Source organism: Mytilus galloprovincialis, chromosome 12 (assembly GCF_965363235.1).
Source record: "Mytilus galloprovincialis chromosome 12, xbMytGall1.hap1.1, whole genome shotgun sequence".
NCBI classification, from domain to species: Eukaryota; Metazoa; Mollusca; class Bivalvia; order Mytilida; family Mytilidae; genus Mytilus; species Mytilus galloprovincialis.
The window spans coordinates 46,320,143-46,337,428 of record NC_134849.1 but is presented as its reverse complement, the minus strand read 5'-3'; the positions used below and the strand labels follow the sequence as shown (position 1 = coordinate 46,337,428).

At 31.0% G+C, this 17,286-nt stretch overlaps 1 pseudogene; it reads left to right on the top strand.

The window, feature by feature from the left end:
* The first annotated feature begins 329 nt into the window (after positions 1-329).
* LOC143053957 (uncharacterized) lies at positions 330-15,525 on the top strand (annotated as a pseudogene).
* The last annotated feature ends 1,761 nt before the right edge of the window (positions 15,526-17,286 follow it).

Sequence of the window (17,286 nt, the reverse complement as noted above, 5' to 3'; positions counted from 1 at the left end):
TGCAATCAGTGACAAAACTCTTCAGTTGAATAAGAGTTTGTGTTTTTACTTTTGTATTATAAAGCATGACGTTCATTACTTTCATTATTCTTTAAAAAGGTTGAATTAAAGGCCGATTTTAGAGAAATCCATTGACCTCACATGTAGGTCAAAATTTGTGTATTTTAAATACTCTTTCACTTGAGTTTTGGGGTATTTTATTAATTTAGATCTCAAATGCTAATTGTTAACTTTAAAACATTTTGGGGGCAAAATCCTTTACAGCAGTTGAAATGAAACAGGTTTTTAAAATCACAAATATAAAGTATGTTTCTGTAAATAGATATATATATTTTGTAATATTATTAATCGTATTATTTTAGCAATTTGTGATTCGTTAAGACTTGGTCACATGTTCATTTGTATTTACTCAGGCTGCACGCTAATTCTGCTATATTTAGCGTTTCGTAGGTCAGAAACAGCATATTGCACAGAGCATACAGCATGTTACTAAAAATACATTTTAAAAAACCCAATTATCGTCACATGTTCTTCTCGGCCAATCAAAACGACTTCCTGTCTAGACTGTTGCAGTAGTTGCAGACGATCATGGCGGAACAGATGGCTGAAGGTAGATTCGCGTCCCTGGGACAAGACGATAGGGATTATATAATGGAAAATATTGAAACAAAAAACACAAAAAGGCAGAACACCACAGCAGTTAAACTATTCAGGGAATATTTGACCGAGAAAAGTAAGCCGATAGAATTCGAACAGTACACTATAGAGCAAATGGACGATTCATTGGCATCGTTTTACTTGGAAATGAGAAACAAAGAGGGTAAACATTATAAAAAAACAACAATGCAAGCCTATAGACAAGGTCTAAACAGACACTTGCAGAAATGTAGGGACATAGACATTTGCAATGAAGAAATATTCAAAAAGTCCTGTAAATCCTTCAAGGGTATGACAAAGGAACTCAAGCGCCTTGGTCTAGCTGCTATAGAACATCACCCTTCCATAGAAGAGAGTGATATTGAGAAGATGTACTCATATTTTTGTAAAAATCTGGAGGATGCACAGCTTTTGCAGTATAAGGTAATTTTTATACCACATACATGTAAAATTAGTAAAATTGAGAATGGAAATGGGAATGTGTCAAAGAGACAACAACCCGACCAAATAAAAAACAACAGCAGAAGGTCACCAACAGGTCTTTAATGTATGACACATTTTTTTTAATTCCATGCATAAAGCCTTATCAGTGTAAAAATAAACATATTGTGAATTTTAAAGGATGACTTCGCTACAAAGGAGGTTGTATACAAAAAAAATCATACTATATATAGGTGTTCCATGCGTATATATGGACCTATTCATGTACATTTGTACATGCTTAATATTGCGCATGCATATTAATATTATAGACGAAAATTTTCACAATCATCTATAACAATCTATAATAAGAACAGCACGTCAATGTGACAATTAGATGTATAACAAAATTAAATACAAATATTATTCAATGTCAATAAAATATTTATCTTCTGTTCATAGTGAAAATGGCTAATTATTTGCATATAATATTGAAAATTGCGTTTAACATGTTCTTGGATTAATTTGCACTTCTCATAAGTGCAAATTGGAACCATACTTTTTTTTGTCGTAGAATCATCAAATTTGGCAATAATGTACCTCTGGGGATAAATAACACAATACAAAAAAAAAATTGGTGTGGCTCGCCCGGTTCGGCAACTGGAGTGAAAATAGTGACAAAATCCTGTAGGATATTTTTTTCTCCCATAGGATTTTTAAAAATCCTACAGGATTTTGAGAAATCCTATAGGATAAAGTCATAATCCCATAGGATATATTTTATATCCTACAGGATATTTAAATCCGAAGGGATTTAAAATCCCTTAGGAGAATAAAAATATCCTATAGGATATAGTTTCTCCCTTAGGATTAAAAAAATCCCTTAGGAAAAATAAAAGCATTTCCTATAGGATATTTCTTATCCTACAGGATATTAGTCTAATAAAATAATCCCATGGGATTAAAAATATCCGATAGGATTAATAAATATCCTAAGGGATTTCATTTCAGAAAAAATATCCTGTGGGATAAAAAAGAATCCTAAGGGTAATAAATAAATCCTAAGGGTAATAAATAAATCCTAAGGGAGATTAAAAATCCTAAGGGAGATTAAAAATCCTATGGGAGATCAAAGCAACTCATAAGAGAGAAAAAAATCCTATGGGAGAAAGAAATATCCTATAGGAAAATAAATATCCTATAGGAGAAACAAATATCCTATGGGAGAATGAAATATCTTAATAGAGAAAAATCTATTTGTGAACAAAACCAAAGAACAGAGAATAGTTTTATATGTTTTTGTAGTAGGTAACGATATTATTTTATTGGAGCAGACCAAATATTCCCAGATATTATTGTTTAAGAATTGTTAATTTTTCTACCAATGACACAAATTACCGATAAGTGTACTTCAAACATGGAGCCCGCATTGAGTTACTGCTACTGGTCCGTTTGTTATTTTATGTTTATTATTGCCATTTGCGTAGTTTCTTCTGTTACCTATTTCTACATCTGACTCTGGCTTCTTTTAAATCGAGTTTTCTCTTGTTTAATGCATTGTGGTTGTTTATTCCTCATTTGCTAAAGGAAGAGGGGCTGGTTGAGATATCAAAAGTCATGAGTAAACATCCATCGCCTGTCTCAAGGTAGAAACCTTTATCCTTTGGTAATCTCATGTGCTTTTTTTTCAATTTAAGTTCAAAAGTGCATTTTAGTGTTTAGTGTAGCAACCATTTCACTGAACTATTATACATTATTGTTTAGTGACCAAAAGAGGCCCGCCTCTATGTGCGGAATTTTCTTTCTGCATAGAGGACTCATCATTTTGAACTCATCAGGGTTCCTGTACTCAACCGACTTGTTAGGTACTGAGACATGACTGTGACACCATCTGAACAAAAACTGTGAATAAAATCAGAAGCAATTTTAAAACAACACATGGTGTTGGGGCTAAGAATACCACCAGCTTTTCATTGAAAGTAATGACAAGACAGAAACATGCGTCCAACGGGTATATCCAATACACTACAATTACTTAAACAACTTTGAAAATCGTACATAATGTTTTTGATTTTTTTATTTAGTATAGCTTGCTTTCCGTGAAGATATTTTTATTGTGGAGATGCCTGGATAGATTTGCCAGTAACCATACTTCTTCGATTGTGTCCTCAATATGCATGTAGTATTTGCAACTGAACATTTACATTAACTTTCACCAATAAATTCTTCAACAAAATTTGATAATAACTGAAATTTTATGGAACTAAACACTAGATGTAACTAAAGACAGTATTGTTCACCTAGGTCTATGTGCATCTCTGACAACAGACACATCAACACGTTAGGCTAGAATATCATTCGTAACTAAAACTTTAAAAAAAATCATTATTGCTGATAATTTCAGAGATTAAAAGGACAAATCATTTTGCTTTTGTTTTATTTCTCTTCCTATAAATATTTTCGTGTGCATGGCTTTGATGGGCGCCAACTCTTAAATTAGAATATGGTGAGCTTGTTAAAATGTTTATACATGTATTAAAAAGTTTTATCCAGAAAATGTAATAGAAATGTCGACAATAACAAACTGAGATATTCTATGCTGAAAATAGATTTAAATATAATTAGTGGTATGAGTGCTAATATTACAGTTGATTTGGCAATGGAGAAAAAATGTTCCTATCCATCAAATTTTTACACACTCTGTGTTCTCTTTGATTTTTTTTTTTTATAAAAACATATCTCCATTTCCAAGTTGTGGTCCCCTACGCGGAATTTTGTTGAAATTTGAAGACTATAAAAAAATTAATAGGTCAAAGAATAGCCTTCAACATTTGAGGCTTTTTATAGCCAAGGCTCCGTTTAGTTTAAACATATTTTATTTCAAAATTGAATAGGTCAAAGAACAGCCTTCAACACGGATCCTTGAAAATTAGAAAATTTGCAATTAGAGGCCGCAAGAATAGTAACAGGTCTACCAATATTTACAAAACCTGAAACTTTATATTTTGAGGTTGCCTGAGAATCTCTTTTTGAAAGAATAAGGATGTAGTCGTAATTGCGTGTCGATATCTTGTCCATCGTACTGTTGTTTTATCCGACTAACTAACTTTATACGGAAAATTTTTGCATTTTTTTTAAATTACCATGGTCTGTTGTTTTTAAACTGTTAATATTGGAATTAAGTAAAGAGTCAAAGTTGAAATAATGAATAAGTGTTCCGTGAAAATTGTTTTCGAAAATCTAATTTGTTCATAATTCTTTAAAGTAATAAACTTTTTTCAAATAAATTCTGATCTTCCCTCATCTGATCACCAGCATGCTTAAAGGTATTACTTCCAAAGGTATTGTAAGGGGTGTGAGGTGACACGTCCAGGTATTCAAGCGATTTCCTGTCGGACTTGCAAATTCATGCATCGTTTCACTTCTGCAGGTATTATTCTGTGTACTCGGCCGATAACTTATAACTTTCCATTTGAACTATCAGATGTATAATATACAACTCTGTCTTACTTGTCATAACTAAACTCATACGCTTGTTTATAAATAACATTTCTGGTGTAAAGAATATAATTCATAAAAATATAAATAATACCCAAAAAATAAGATTTGATGAAATTACATTCTATTTAAATATTTTTTCCAAGGTTGACTTTGGGAAAATGTAATATATACTCGATGTCAATAGTGAAGGACAGATTGGAACATAACAGAAATATTGATTTAAAAAAATGTACGCACTTGTCGACGATTCGTTTATACGACTGGGTAGAAAGTTACGGAACTATAGCGCAATTCAAAATATATACATGTATACATTAAACATAAGAAAAAAACATATATTTTGAATAAATTGGGGTAAAAGTTTTGTAAATAGACTAGTCCACGTATGCCAACACTATGTAATCATCGAATGTCGATAGACTATTGTATACCAAAAGAAGAAGACGAAGAAGAAGAGAACCAATTTGATTTAGATACAGGTTGATGTTTAACTTGCTTTAGTTCATCGAAGTTGTGGACATAGTAAAATCACAGATTTATATTGACGTTACGCACGGTATTGGTGCCACTTAGCGTTACACGACGTTCCTAATAAAACAACGATTTTGACGTTGTTCCACGGAAAGTTTCAAACGTTGACCTTATATTTTACTCATGTGAAAATGCCGCTTAAAGTACAGAGAATTTCGATGTTGCTTCTTTATATGGTTTTATTTTTTTCAAGCGGGTGCAAATGCAAAATTCCATTGAATTAAAATAATTTTTTTAATATTTGAAAAGAATTGTCTGCAACAGTAACACAAAATAACAATTTGATGTCTTGTAAAATGATTTAAATATATAAAAAAGATGTGGTATGATTGCCAATGAGACCACTTTTCACAAGAGACCAAATTGTCACAAAAATAAACAACTATAGGTCACTGTACGGCCTTCAAAAATGAGCAAAGTCCATACCGCATAGTCTGTTATACAAGGCCCCAAAATGACAATGTAAAACAATTCAGTCGAGAAAACTAACTGCCTAATGCATGTTACAAAATGAACGAAAAAGTCTGTTTTGTATATTTTTTTACTTTTTTTTTTTATATTCGAAATGTTTTAAAACTTTCAAATTTGAGGCTCTTATTTTATCAACACTTTAATTCTGGGACTATTATACTAACGTTAATATAATAGTCCCAGAATTTTATTTTTTATTCTTCTTAAACAGTGACTTATATATTGTAGGCAAATAATTAAGAAAATTCAGGTTATCAAGGAATTTTCACATTTTGTACATAAATCAGGCCGTTAGTTTTCTCGTTTGAATTGTTTTTACATTTGTCATTTCGGGGTCTTTTATAGATGACTATAAGGTTAGGGTTTTGCTCATTGTTGATTGCATATAGAAATAAGATTGTTATATATGCCACTGGACGAACACTAATTGTGAATATTTTGATGGGAAACTATTGAGTATCAAAGTTCCAAATTAATTTCGGGATTTATTTTCTTTCTCGGTATTCAATAACAGAAAAAAGAATAAATTGCTTGTCCGCTTAATAGGGGTATTCTTATTAAACATCGTTAAAAAGATGTGTGTCTAAGGTGAACGCCACAAGAACCCTGTAATACTAGTACGAGAGTATAGCATGTAAACATTCCTTCTTAATGATATGGTTGTTTTGGAAATCTTTTCATACAACTCATGTCGGCGCTAACATGTCCTTTAGTAGTTATTTTTTTCCCAAAAATCCAATTTCACGTTTCCGCATTTTCGTGCATTACTTTTCCGAAATAAGTAACGGCGTTTTTACGTTTCCGCAAATTGGTATTACTTTTCCAGAAAAAAAGATGACAATTCCGGAAAAAAAAATTACGTTTCCGCAAATAAATATCTTACTTTTTCCGGAAAGAAATTACTATTCCGGAAAAAATCTAATTAAGGTTTACCTGTTGATTGAAATAATAAAAAATAAATATTTATTAAGTTAAAGGTCATCATAACAAAGTCTACAGTAGTACATATACATTCACCGTTTACTAGTTTTGTATTTTGTTCAAGAAGGAAGTCCATCTTTTCCTTTTCATATTTCTGAACGTTTTTTTTTTTAAAGTTAGAGTTATCATCTTTATGCAAAATTGAATGATTTCGTATACTAGTAGTATTACGTTTTCTGTGTCTCTTAGATTTTTTAAGAATACATTCTCGCATGCTTAAACATGATAAAGAAAGCACGTCAACTGTTTGACTCGTGAAAATATTTTTCAACTTTTTAAAGCTTCATCTGTGTGATCGAAATTGTCGAAAGATTCTGATGAAAATTTTAATAAAAAGTGATGCAAGTACAAGGGACCAGACGATATGATATAATTGGCACTAAGGAATGAATTATAGAAGTAAACTATTTCAAAATAAATAATTCAATATTTTATATTAATAACATCTTTAAGAATTACAAAATTTAATGTTTTATCGACACGTGTCACATTCAATATTGATTGCAATCTGTGTAATCGATTGAAATTCATGATCATTCAACCATGGACCGTTTATCACGCACGTGTGTACAAACAGTTTGACTATGAATATGTTTTTTCGGCGACCGTTTTTTCGTTATGTGTTTAGTATTTCAATTGGTTTATAAAACAAATTATGGATTTTGAATTGCATTTAGAGAACAAGAAGGTAGCTGTATATAATCATGTGATTTGAATTGTATTTAGAGAACAAGAAGGAAGCTGTAATAAATAGAATCTTGTTTTATTTTCAAATTTTATCTTTCTATTGTTTCTTTAAAAAAATGTGCCCAACTTAATCCTTCTGTTGACGAATACACCTTTGACTTCTTCAGCAGATCATATCAATAGGTCAATCGAAAAAAAAATATTCCATTTATCATAAAAAGCTTCACAAGTTCCAAGAACTGGTTTGACACGAAATAAATATATGTATCTGCTTTTAAGCTATTCTATAAAATATATATATTATAACGTTACTTAAAACTGCGAAAAAAAACCTGAACCATTTGTCGACAAAAAACGGACGAACGAAATTGTAAAAAATATACATTATCTTTAAATTTTTTTAGTATATTTATTCTAGTTTATTAATCAAAGGTTGATCACCAGCAGTATGTGTGCCTTACTAGTTTATAATGTCGTGGACTGTGATGTATGCTGCCACCTTCGAGACGTCTTTGCTAACGGTTCATTAAAAAAGAGGGTCAGGATGGGGTCGATGAATAGAGAATAATGGGTTAAAAGTGCCGAATAAAGGAAAATAAATAATGACTACAGAAACATAGAGAAAAAAAAATAAGGAATAGAGAATGACGAAGTGCTTATATATAAAGAACACAGAAAAAGACTGAACAATTATAGAATTAAGGACCCCCGTACAGGTCCTCATAACATTGACACATCTTATTTTCACACCTAGCAGTTTCTTGGTATATACACATAGTGGTCAGCGTACATCTGCAATGTTCAATTAGGTGTGAAATTTTAATCTGGTAATTGAGATTAAATATAAAAGATGAATATAATGATTATTTCATTATAGTGTCGCACATTGGTCTTACAGTTAAAACAAAGATCGATAGCCAGCCTTCATAAAATTACGAGACACTATTTACAATAAAATTAATTAAAATATATACAATTATGAATTAGTTACCACAAGGATTTGTATAGTTACACACACATCTTTATCAATGAAATCAATGATTTGTTTAGTAAATCTTTGATGAAATTAAAATAATATCCACATTTGATATAAGCAGAGACATATAATACATATGCATATGTATTATATGTCTCTGATATAAGTAACAAAATAAACGAATAAAAGCTTTATTAAAATGCTAATATTCTGATGATAGATATTATAATAAAATTGTCAATTGAAATTATCTTTGCAAAAGAAAATAAAGGGATATAAACTTGGGATTTTATTTGAAACACATCACAGTAACCTTTATGTAAGAAACAAATATGCACAAAGAAAGACAAAAATAATACTGAAGATATATTGTTTGTAAATCATAATTTCATAAAAACTTTTTTTCTTCTAATAAAAAAACTATTTATTGTACGAGCTAAAAACTTTTGTATGTATTTACAGTTCATATGAGCAATACATCTTTTCTCTGTGTTCATTCTGTCAAAGTTAATATGTTCACGTGATGTTTGAAAAAGTTCATATCGGAAGTCTGTATATAAAGGACAGACCATTAAAACATGTATTTCGTTTTCCACACAGTTCGAACTACAAAATTTACAAAGTCTATCATTGAATGGTATCTGCGGTATGGAATACTGTTCCGTCTTAACGGCTAGCGAAGTTGTGATTTCGCAGATAAAAATATGAAGATGTTAAATAAAAATATTTAAACCTTTCTCACAGACTTTTTCCCAACGTGTACACTTGGATTACATTTTTGTGACTTTCGTCCTACTTATAAAAACATGTGCGACTTTTCCCTCAGCATACATGTAAATCATGGGATTCGTAGAAATACTGCAAAGGACATCCTTAGTGCACTAAGAACAAAAATGTACACTAAGGACCTGATGGAAAGATACTATCACAACGGATATGGCATCTAGAAAAAGACTTTGTAAAAAATCATAAAATCAAATTTTATAATTATGTCATTTTTAATTAGAAAGTTATCTAATATTTTCTCGACACGTGCTTCAATCAGTTGATTGCCACCTTTAGTGTAATCAGTAGAAATTCATGTTCGCTCAACCCTGTCCCGTTTATAATCCGCTTGTATATACCGATTTTAACATGTATATGATATTTCAAATTGTTCTCTTGGTTTTTTTTCGTTTGTTTGTTTCTGCCGTGTTTATTCTGTCTGGTAAATTTTTTACTTCTAAGGTAATAGCGTCTTCTCAAATATTTTCAGTTTTTGGAAATGTTTATCCTTTTTTTTTTAATTTCAAAAATACAAATAATTGTAAACACTTCACGGAAAGGTGAGGTTTAATACTTGGTTGCTTAACGTCCAGTGGCCTATACTTCATTTATTTTTCTGATGTCAGAAACCATGCCTCACCGCAAGGTTTTTAAAAGGATAGAACACAGGCAAATGCAAAAAGATTCTAATGACTATCTTTGCTGCCTAGGTCTCTATATAATGATTTATGTTTTATGGGATACCAAACTCCTGTTCTACAAAAACAAATATATTCAGTTTAAGTGAGGTTTTAGTCTGATCTAAGTTCTGATGTGATTTACTGAGAATGTTTCACTTTTTTATAAGAGGCAGTACCAAACATGTTTATCTTTAACATGTGGTCAGGTTAAATACATATAGGTTTACACACTTTCCTCGACATGTTTAGGAGAGGAACATATTAAGGGTACGAACTTATCTACAAATGCATTACAAGTATAGATATGTGTAGCTTGATGTTCAGGCCCCGGCTAAACACATTTTTAGACTGTAAATATGACTTATTTATTTCTTACATCTACTTCAAATTCAACGTTTGTGGATAGGTGTTACTTTGACACCCATACCACATCTCCTTTTGCTTATTTTTGTTGTATATATTTTTTTTCATTTTCCTTGTCTTTAAAAAAATATTTATTCCATTATAAATTTTATTTGATGCCGAAAATAAGAATACGAAGAGTTATTTGTTAAATGCTATAACTAAGCGAAGTAAAACAACCATTAATAATTGTGTATAAGAGCATCATATATATTTTTATTACATTATACAATAAAATGGTATTCATCTTCAATTGTTGAATAAAGATGAATTGTTAAAAAAAGCATTGACATCAGTTTTAAAGTTATCGTTCATAGAAGACAGTTATGATTTATATTCTCTCTTAAAAACGTAATATAGTATTTACCCCTTGTAGTTTTTCTATATTACTTCTGTAATCGGATTTTGAAGAACCCCACGGACGCCACATACTCTCATATGTCTCTCAAGGTATAATGATAGTCTGTAAACTCTAGTATTGTAAATAAGGAAATGAAATCGCAAAAGCTTTGTTTCTCACTTTGTATCTCAAAATTGGCTTCTTTAAATAAACAAAGAAGCTTACATAGCAATTTCCTTAGAAACAAAATAAAACAAAGGCAAAGTAAACACAAAATTATTTTTTTTATTTATTTTTAATAAACATGAAATTATATATACCACCCTAAACCGTTAGCTTTATTCAACAACAACCATTTATAATTAATCAATTAGTAACGATCAAAAGACAATTGTTTATTGGATAAGGTTGATTGAACATGATGATTTGGGATTTTGCAATAGGCCGTTGGTCACGTGCCGACTGGCACGTGTTGATTAAAAAGTCCTTTAACTTCAAAATTACAATATCTATTGATACCAAACTTTATAGATATGAGGTATTTACTCATATCCTCTTATAATCATGTTCTGTGTAATCTAAAAACATCGTTTTAGTGCAAAAACATTCTTCGTATAGTGCACTAAGAAATCCTTTGCGGTATTTCTACACACCGGTAAATCATGTGGCCTAATCCCCCCATCCCGTTTATTAGAGTAAAAATGTATTACATGGTTGAGTTGAGCAATATCGGGTAGTTAAAATTTATGAATGCTATAGAATCGTACAGATTAAAGATAAAGAATGAGAAGATGCACCTTAGGTATACTGTAGTTTGACTTAGTCATGAATTGTGGTTCCATTTTGCAGGCTTTCCCTGAATCGTTTATTCCTTCATGAGTGGAATAAACCTGATACAAAACATTGCAGTGTCAACTCTATATCTAAATTTGAGAAAGAATTGGAAACAAAAACCAATATCTTTTGGTAGGAAATTAAATATTAATTTATCTTAACGCAATTGCGATGCACCGCTTTATTCTAAAACTATGAAATTTTTCCAGCTTATATTACAAATGACCTGTTTTGCAAATGTGTGTCAGATATTGTGGATCGGTACGTCTAAATAACAACACAGGACTTCCTGTACGAATAGGGACATAAAAAGTATACCCAAGGCAAGTTATAGATAAGCATTCGGCACTTTATTTATTTCAAAAAATATTCGTGTATTGAAAAATTTGTGTAAATTAATTAGAATTATCAATATAGATGTATGTTCTCCAGGTTGATCCCCAATCTCTCATTCTTGTTGCTCGTTTTGTGCAAACTTGTCATGCGCAAAATCTGTATGTTATTATATGCAAAAATATCTTTCCTTGTACCATTAACTTGGTTTTATAAGAAATAAAGAATCTTGATAGAAAATTTAATTTTTGATCTTATACTTTTTGTTTTGATTAAATCAATTCAATATTTGAGAAGCTATTTACAAAAACGTTAAATATACTTTTCGTTTTGTTTCAACTTTATAATGAAACTCGCCCTCAATTTCACCTAATTTTACATAAAGTATATATAATAAATAAAATGTTATCTTTATCTATTTTGCCATCTACCAATTTCAATAGACATTTTTTTAATTGTGTTCCAAGTTCTAAATCTACAAAAGAATAACTATTTTTGTAACATTGAATACCAAAGAAAGCTTCGCAAGTTAAACTGTTTTTTTGGCATAATTGTTTTTATTCCCCCTTTTCTGAAACTCCTGATAGAATAGAACATCACAAAACAGCTTACACATGCACATTTGTTTAAAAAAATATTTTTCGCCATTAAAACTCATTCTTGTCCCGTATGACATTTCCTGAACGAGTGAAAATCTGAAATAATTATTTTATTAAGCTTATATCTTTATTGCGGTAGCCTATTATTGAAAAAGGGTATAATTTTAAATTTCATGAAGTAAGATTCATACCACCAGAGACATTCAATATACTAGTAAACAAAAGAAACGACACAAGGCAATACATTAATCATATAAAATGAAATTAGATACAAAAGCTTTGCTCATTGTGGAAAGCCGTAAGGTAAACTACATGTATAGTTGTTAATTTCTATGTCATTCGTCTCTTTGGCAATCATACCACATCTTCTTTTTTTATATAAATTTGTGTTCATCAGCTTCATGTGAACCTTGGTGGAAAGCAATAGTTTGAAGTTGTCTCATTCACAATCGAACCACATCTACTTCTTTTTATTCTGTCCAAAACCGGGAATTATAGCTGCAATAGGCATTGATTAAAAAACAACAGCAAAAGCATCGTAGTGGCCATTTTAGTCTGTTAACTAATTTTCACGTTGGTAGGAATAGGGGGGTCGGGGGGGGGGGGGGGGGGGCTTTACTTTTTCAGCAAGGTTAAGTCGAAAGTCGAGCTGATGAAGTCAAGAGTGGACAATATTTCTGTGCTCAAGTCTACTCTTTGGGTTAGAAAAAAGGGAATAAGAGTAAATATTGATGAGACAACAACCCAACAACACAGACAATCATTATATTGAAAGTTTTTTTTACAGTCATTTGGTTTTGTTTTTTTTTTATTATAGAGAGATCCCTATACACCTTATCAAGCCCAAAAAAAACGTTCCATGTATAAATAAAGTAAGGAGCTAATTTCATATTACCTGCCATTAAAAATATCACAAAAGGCACATACATATTTTGTGAAAAGTTTAACCATTCCATTTTTATAATATCAATTCGTGGAAATCAAACCAAGTACTTGAAATAAAAATCAGTACAAGGAAAATACTTCTCTTTTTATTAACGATTTAGTAGATATATAATGAACATTGAATATGCCTTATATCCAGACCTGTCCAGAGACAAATTCAAGTTCCAAATGTTATACTGAATATGAACCCTGTTCTAGACTGATAGTGTCGAGAAAGATTTTTAACGTGCTAGTTCACAAGGTAACACTCCGCATTTAGACATCATTTAGCCACTCGAGCATACCAGTCTTTTTTTACAGATATATCATGTAATGGAGGAGAGGTGTAATTAAATTATTAATTCCACTTGCTTAGCGGAGGAACAGCAATTTTAAATGTTGACGTATTTGGATTGACCAGGCCGGGATTTGAACACACGATTTCCCGCACTAAGTGCAAAAACATAACCAAGAGAAATCTGAAGCTGTCAGAAAAATATAGTATCATATAAAAAAAAAACTAAAGTGCAATAAATAATCCAATCTAAAAGAACTCTCCCTTTTATTTAAGCCATCAAAATGCATTTAACCAATTGATATTATTGAAAACTGTACTTGAAAAACGATGGTCGATTTAAGCATAGATTTCATGCACGGAAGACTTCTGCACATTTGGTACTCTTGCACAATTAATTGAGGCAGTTCTGTTTTTTATTCAATATATCCTCATTTTGCATTACCATTCCAAGTTCCATGTCCATTCTCTCAGTCGACCTTTTATATTTGCTATGAAAAGCCTACCTATTGTATGTATAATTAATGTGTTCTCGTTATGAACATACATGAAATATTTGCCACAGGACGTAAAACAAACAACATTTATTAAACAGACTCATTAATAATTAATATCATGAAAACCATATACGAAGGCAAGATTTGCACAATCCTATAAAGTAATATTTCCATGTATCCGTTTCGATAATTATGGAAACTATAACGACCCTTTTCAGGGTTGCGTTCAATATCGTAGCAGCTACGTAGTGCGACGTAAATTTATGACTATTGAACGAGTAGCTAGCTTAGCTGCTATTAATATCTATGTAGCAGCTAGGCTAGCCACCCGTTCAATAGTCATAAATCTATATAGCCGATAAGATATTGAACACAACCCAAGGTCGTGTTCAATATCGTAGCGGTTACGTAGATGGGTCGAGTTCAATATCGTAGCAGCTACGAAGTGCTACGTAGATTTTGACTATTGAATGTGTAGCTATAGACTAGTTGTTATATAAATATTGATAACAGCTACGTAGCCGCTACGTAGCTGCTACGATATTGAACCCAATCCTGGTATCAATATCTATGTAGCAGCTAGGCTAAATACAAAGGTTGAGTTCAATATCGTAGTAGCTACGTAGTGATCAATATCTATGTAGCAACAATTGTTAACGTTTGTAAAATACCAACAATTTAAAACTGACGAATCCATCTTAGATGACAAAACGTATCAAAATTTAATCCTACGGGAGAAAAAATAATCCTATAGGACAAAGTTAATTCTAAGGGAAAACAAAATATCTTACAGGACAAAATTTATCCTAAGGGAGAGAAAAAAATCCGGTAGGAGAAAAAAATATCCTATGGGAGAAAAAACATCCCACAGGACAAAATAAATCCCTTAGGAGAAAAAAATATCCTAAGGGACATTAGTTTCTGACAAAAAGTCTTTCATGATAATCCTATAGGATAAAAAAAATCCTATCGGATTTAACACTTTTTTTGAAAATCCTACAGGATTTTAAATCCCATAGGATATTAATTTTATCCCATAGGAGATAAATTTTCCTATAGGATAAATAAATCCGATAGGATTTATATATCCCATAGGATATTTAAAATATCCTACGGGATTATGACTTTATCCTATAGGATTTCTCAAAATCCTGTAGGATTTTTAAAAATCCTATGGGAGAAAAAAATATCCTACAGGATTTTGTCACTGTTTTCACTCCAGTTGCCGAACCGGGCGAGCCATATCAAATTTATTTTTGTATTGTGTTATTTATCCCCAGAGGTACATTATTGCCAAATTTGATGATTCTACGACAAAAAAAAGTGTGGTTCCAATTTGCACTTATGAGAAGTGCAAATTAATCCAAGAACATGTTGAACTTTGTTTTTAGTATCTATCTAATTGTGTGCATACTGTCCACTTCAATTAAAATTTCTTCTGTTTTAGGTATTTGTTGACATCATGCTGCACTTTGGTCGTAGAGGGAGGGAAAACCTGTCAAGTCTTACAAGAAAGCATTTTGCAGTTAAGCGTGGTGCAGATGACAAATTGTATGTCTACAAAGTAATTGATGAGCAAACAAAAAACCACCAGTCAGACAGTGAATTATCCTCAGATGGACGAATGTATGAAATTACAGGTAACTGTTATCTATATATACATGTACATATTGACCTACAAAGTAACTACCCTTTAATTTTTTTTTTGCATTGATTTAATATATACTTATAAGAAGTTATGTTATGCATATTAAAGATGCAATCTACATAAAACTATTGCATTTTTAAAATAAAAATAAAACAAATGGACTGACCTACCTTTTTTATTAAGTTATCAGAACCACACTATTTATTGACCTGATTAAAACTCATACAAATATAAATCATTCATTTCATAATTAATAACCATTAGTGAGTAAAACAATATCAACCAATATAGCTACATATCCCATATTTTTTTTTTATCAAGTGTTTTGAACCACAGTGGCAGACATTTTTATAATATTATTTTGCCATTTTTTCATATTACAATCAAACATTAATAGGAAAATGTGATATTTATAGTTGGTAAATACGTTATACAATGTATATGTCAAATATCAATGAATATATGCATGGGATAATATACGAAAAACAAAATAGAAATTATTGTATAAACTCTATGATCATATAAAGAAAAAAACTTATTTGACTGCAGAAGACTTTTATCTGGAGTATTTTTATTTAGAAATGTTTAACATGCTTTTTTCAGATGGTGAAAGATGTCCAGTGAAGTCTTTTGTGAAGTATATCAGGAGGTTGAATCCTAAATGTGTAAAATTATTTCAACAAGCAAGATCATACCCTAAAGAAGGAGTGTATTATGACAATATACCTCTAGGTCATAATAGACTTGGCCAATTCATGAATGAAATTAGCAAAATGGCAAATCTTTCTCACATATATACCAATCATTCCTGCCGAGCAACAACTGTTCATCTTCTTGACGAAGCGGATATTCCAAGCAGACATATAATGACAGTTACGGGACACAAGTCAGAAACATCTCTGAAAACTTACTCTGGAAAAACTTGTGAAAAAAAGAAACGGCATATGTCGGAAATTTTAAGCTCAAAAACATGTGGAAAGAAATCATGTATATCTAATATAGATTTTCTTTGCTTGTCTCAAAGTACAATTACAGTTGAAGCTAATGAAGGGGTGGAAAATATTCCTGTTGAATTGAGTGATGCAAATTTTGATTTAGAGCTTTTATCAAACTCACAGAATGAAACTGTAATGAATGACATTTTGCCTAATAACCAATTGGATGAAATTCTTACAGAAATTGATAATGGTCCCTCAAATACAAATATAATGAAACCCGAGACATTGAAGACAAATCAAAATTTTTTAAACCTACCACAACCAGATATGAAAATGCCATTTCTTAATAACTGTAACAATGTAACTGTTAATATAAATTACAATGTTCACCCATATGTGAACAACCCTGCAAAGGTATAGCTTCATATACAAAATGTTTTTGTTGTAAATTTCTTGTTACTTTATCTGTTAATTGTTATATATTGTTTCAATTAAACAAGCAAACATCTATATATTGATTGTTGTGATTCTGTTATAACGTATGAACATTTGAAAATTTTACAGTAATAATGGTTTTGAAGACATGCAAAACAATATATTATTCATGCAATAGTTCTTGATTAATAATATAACAATTGTAGCCTTTGTTTGAGGTCGATACGAGGTTATATCGACCAAGAGAAGCATATCGACCTCGGACTTCGTCCTCAGTCGATATGCTTCTCTTGGGTCGATATAACCTCGTATCGACCTCATACAAAGGCTATAATTGTATAATACATGTATCGGTTTAAATTAAGCACATTA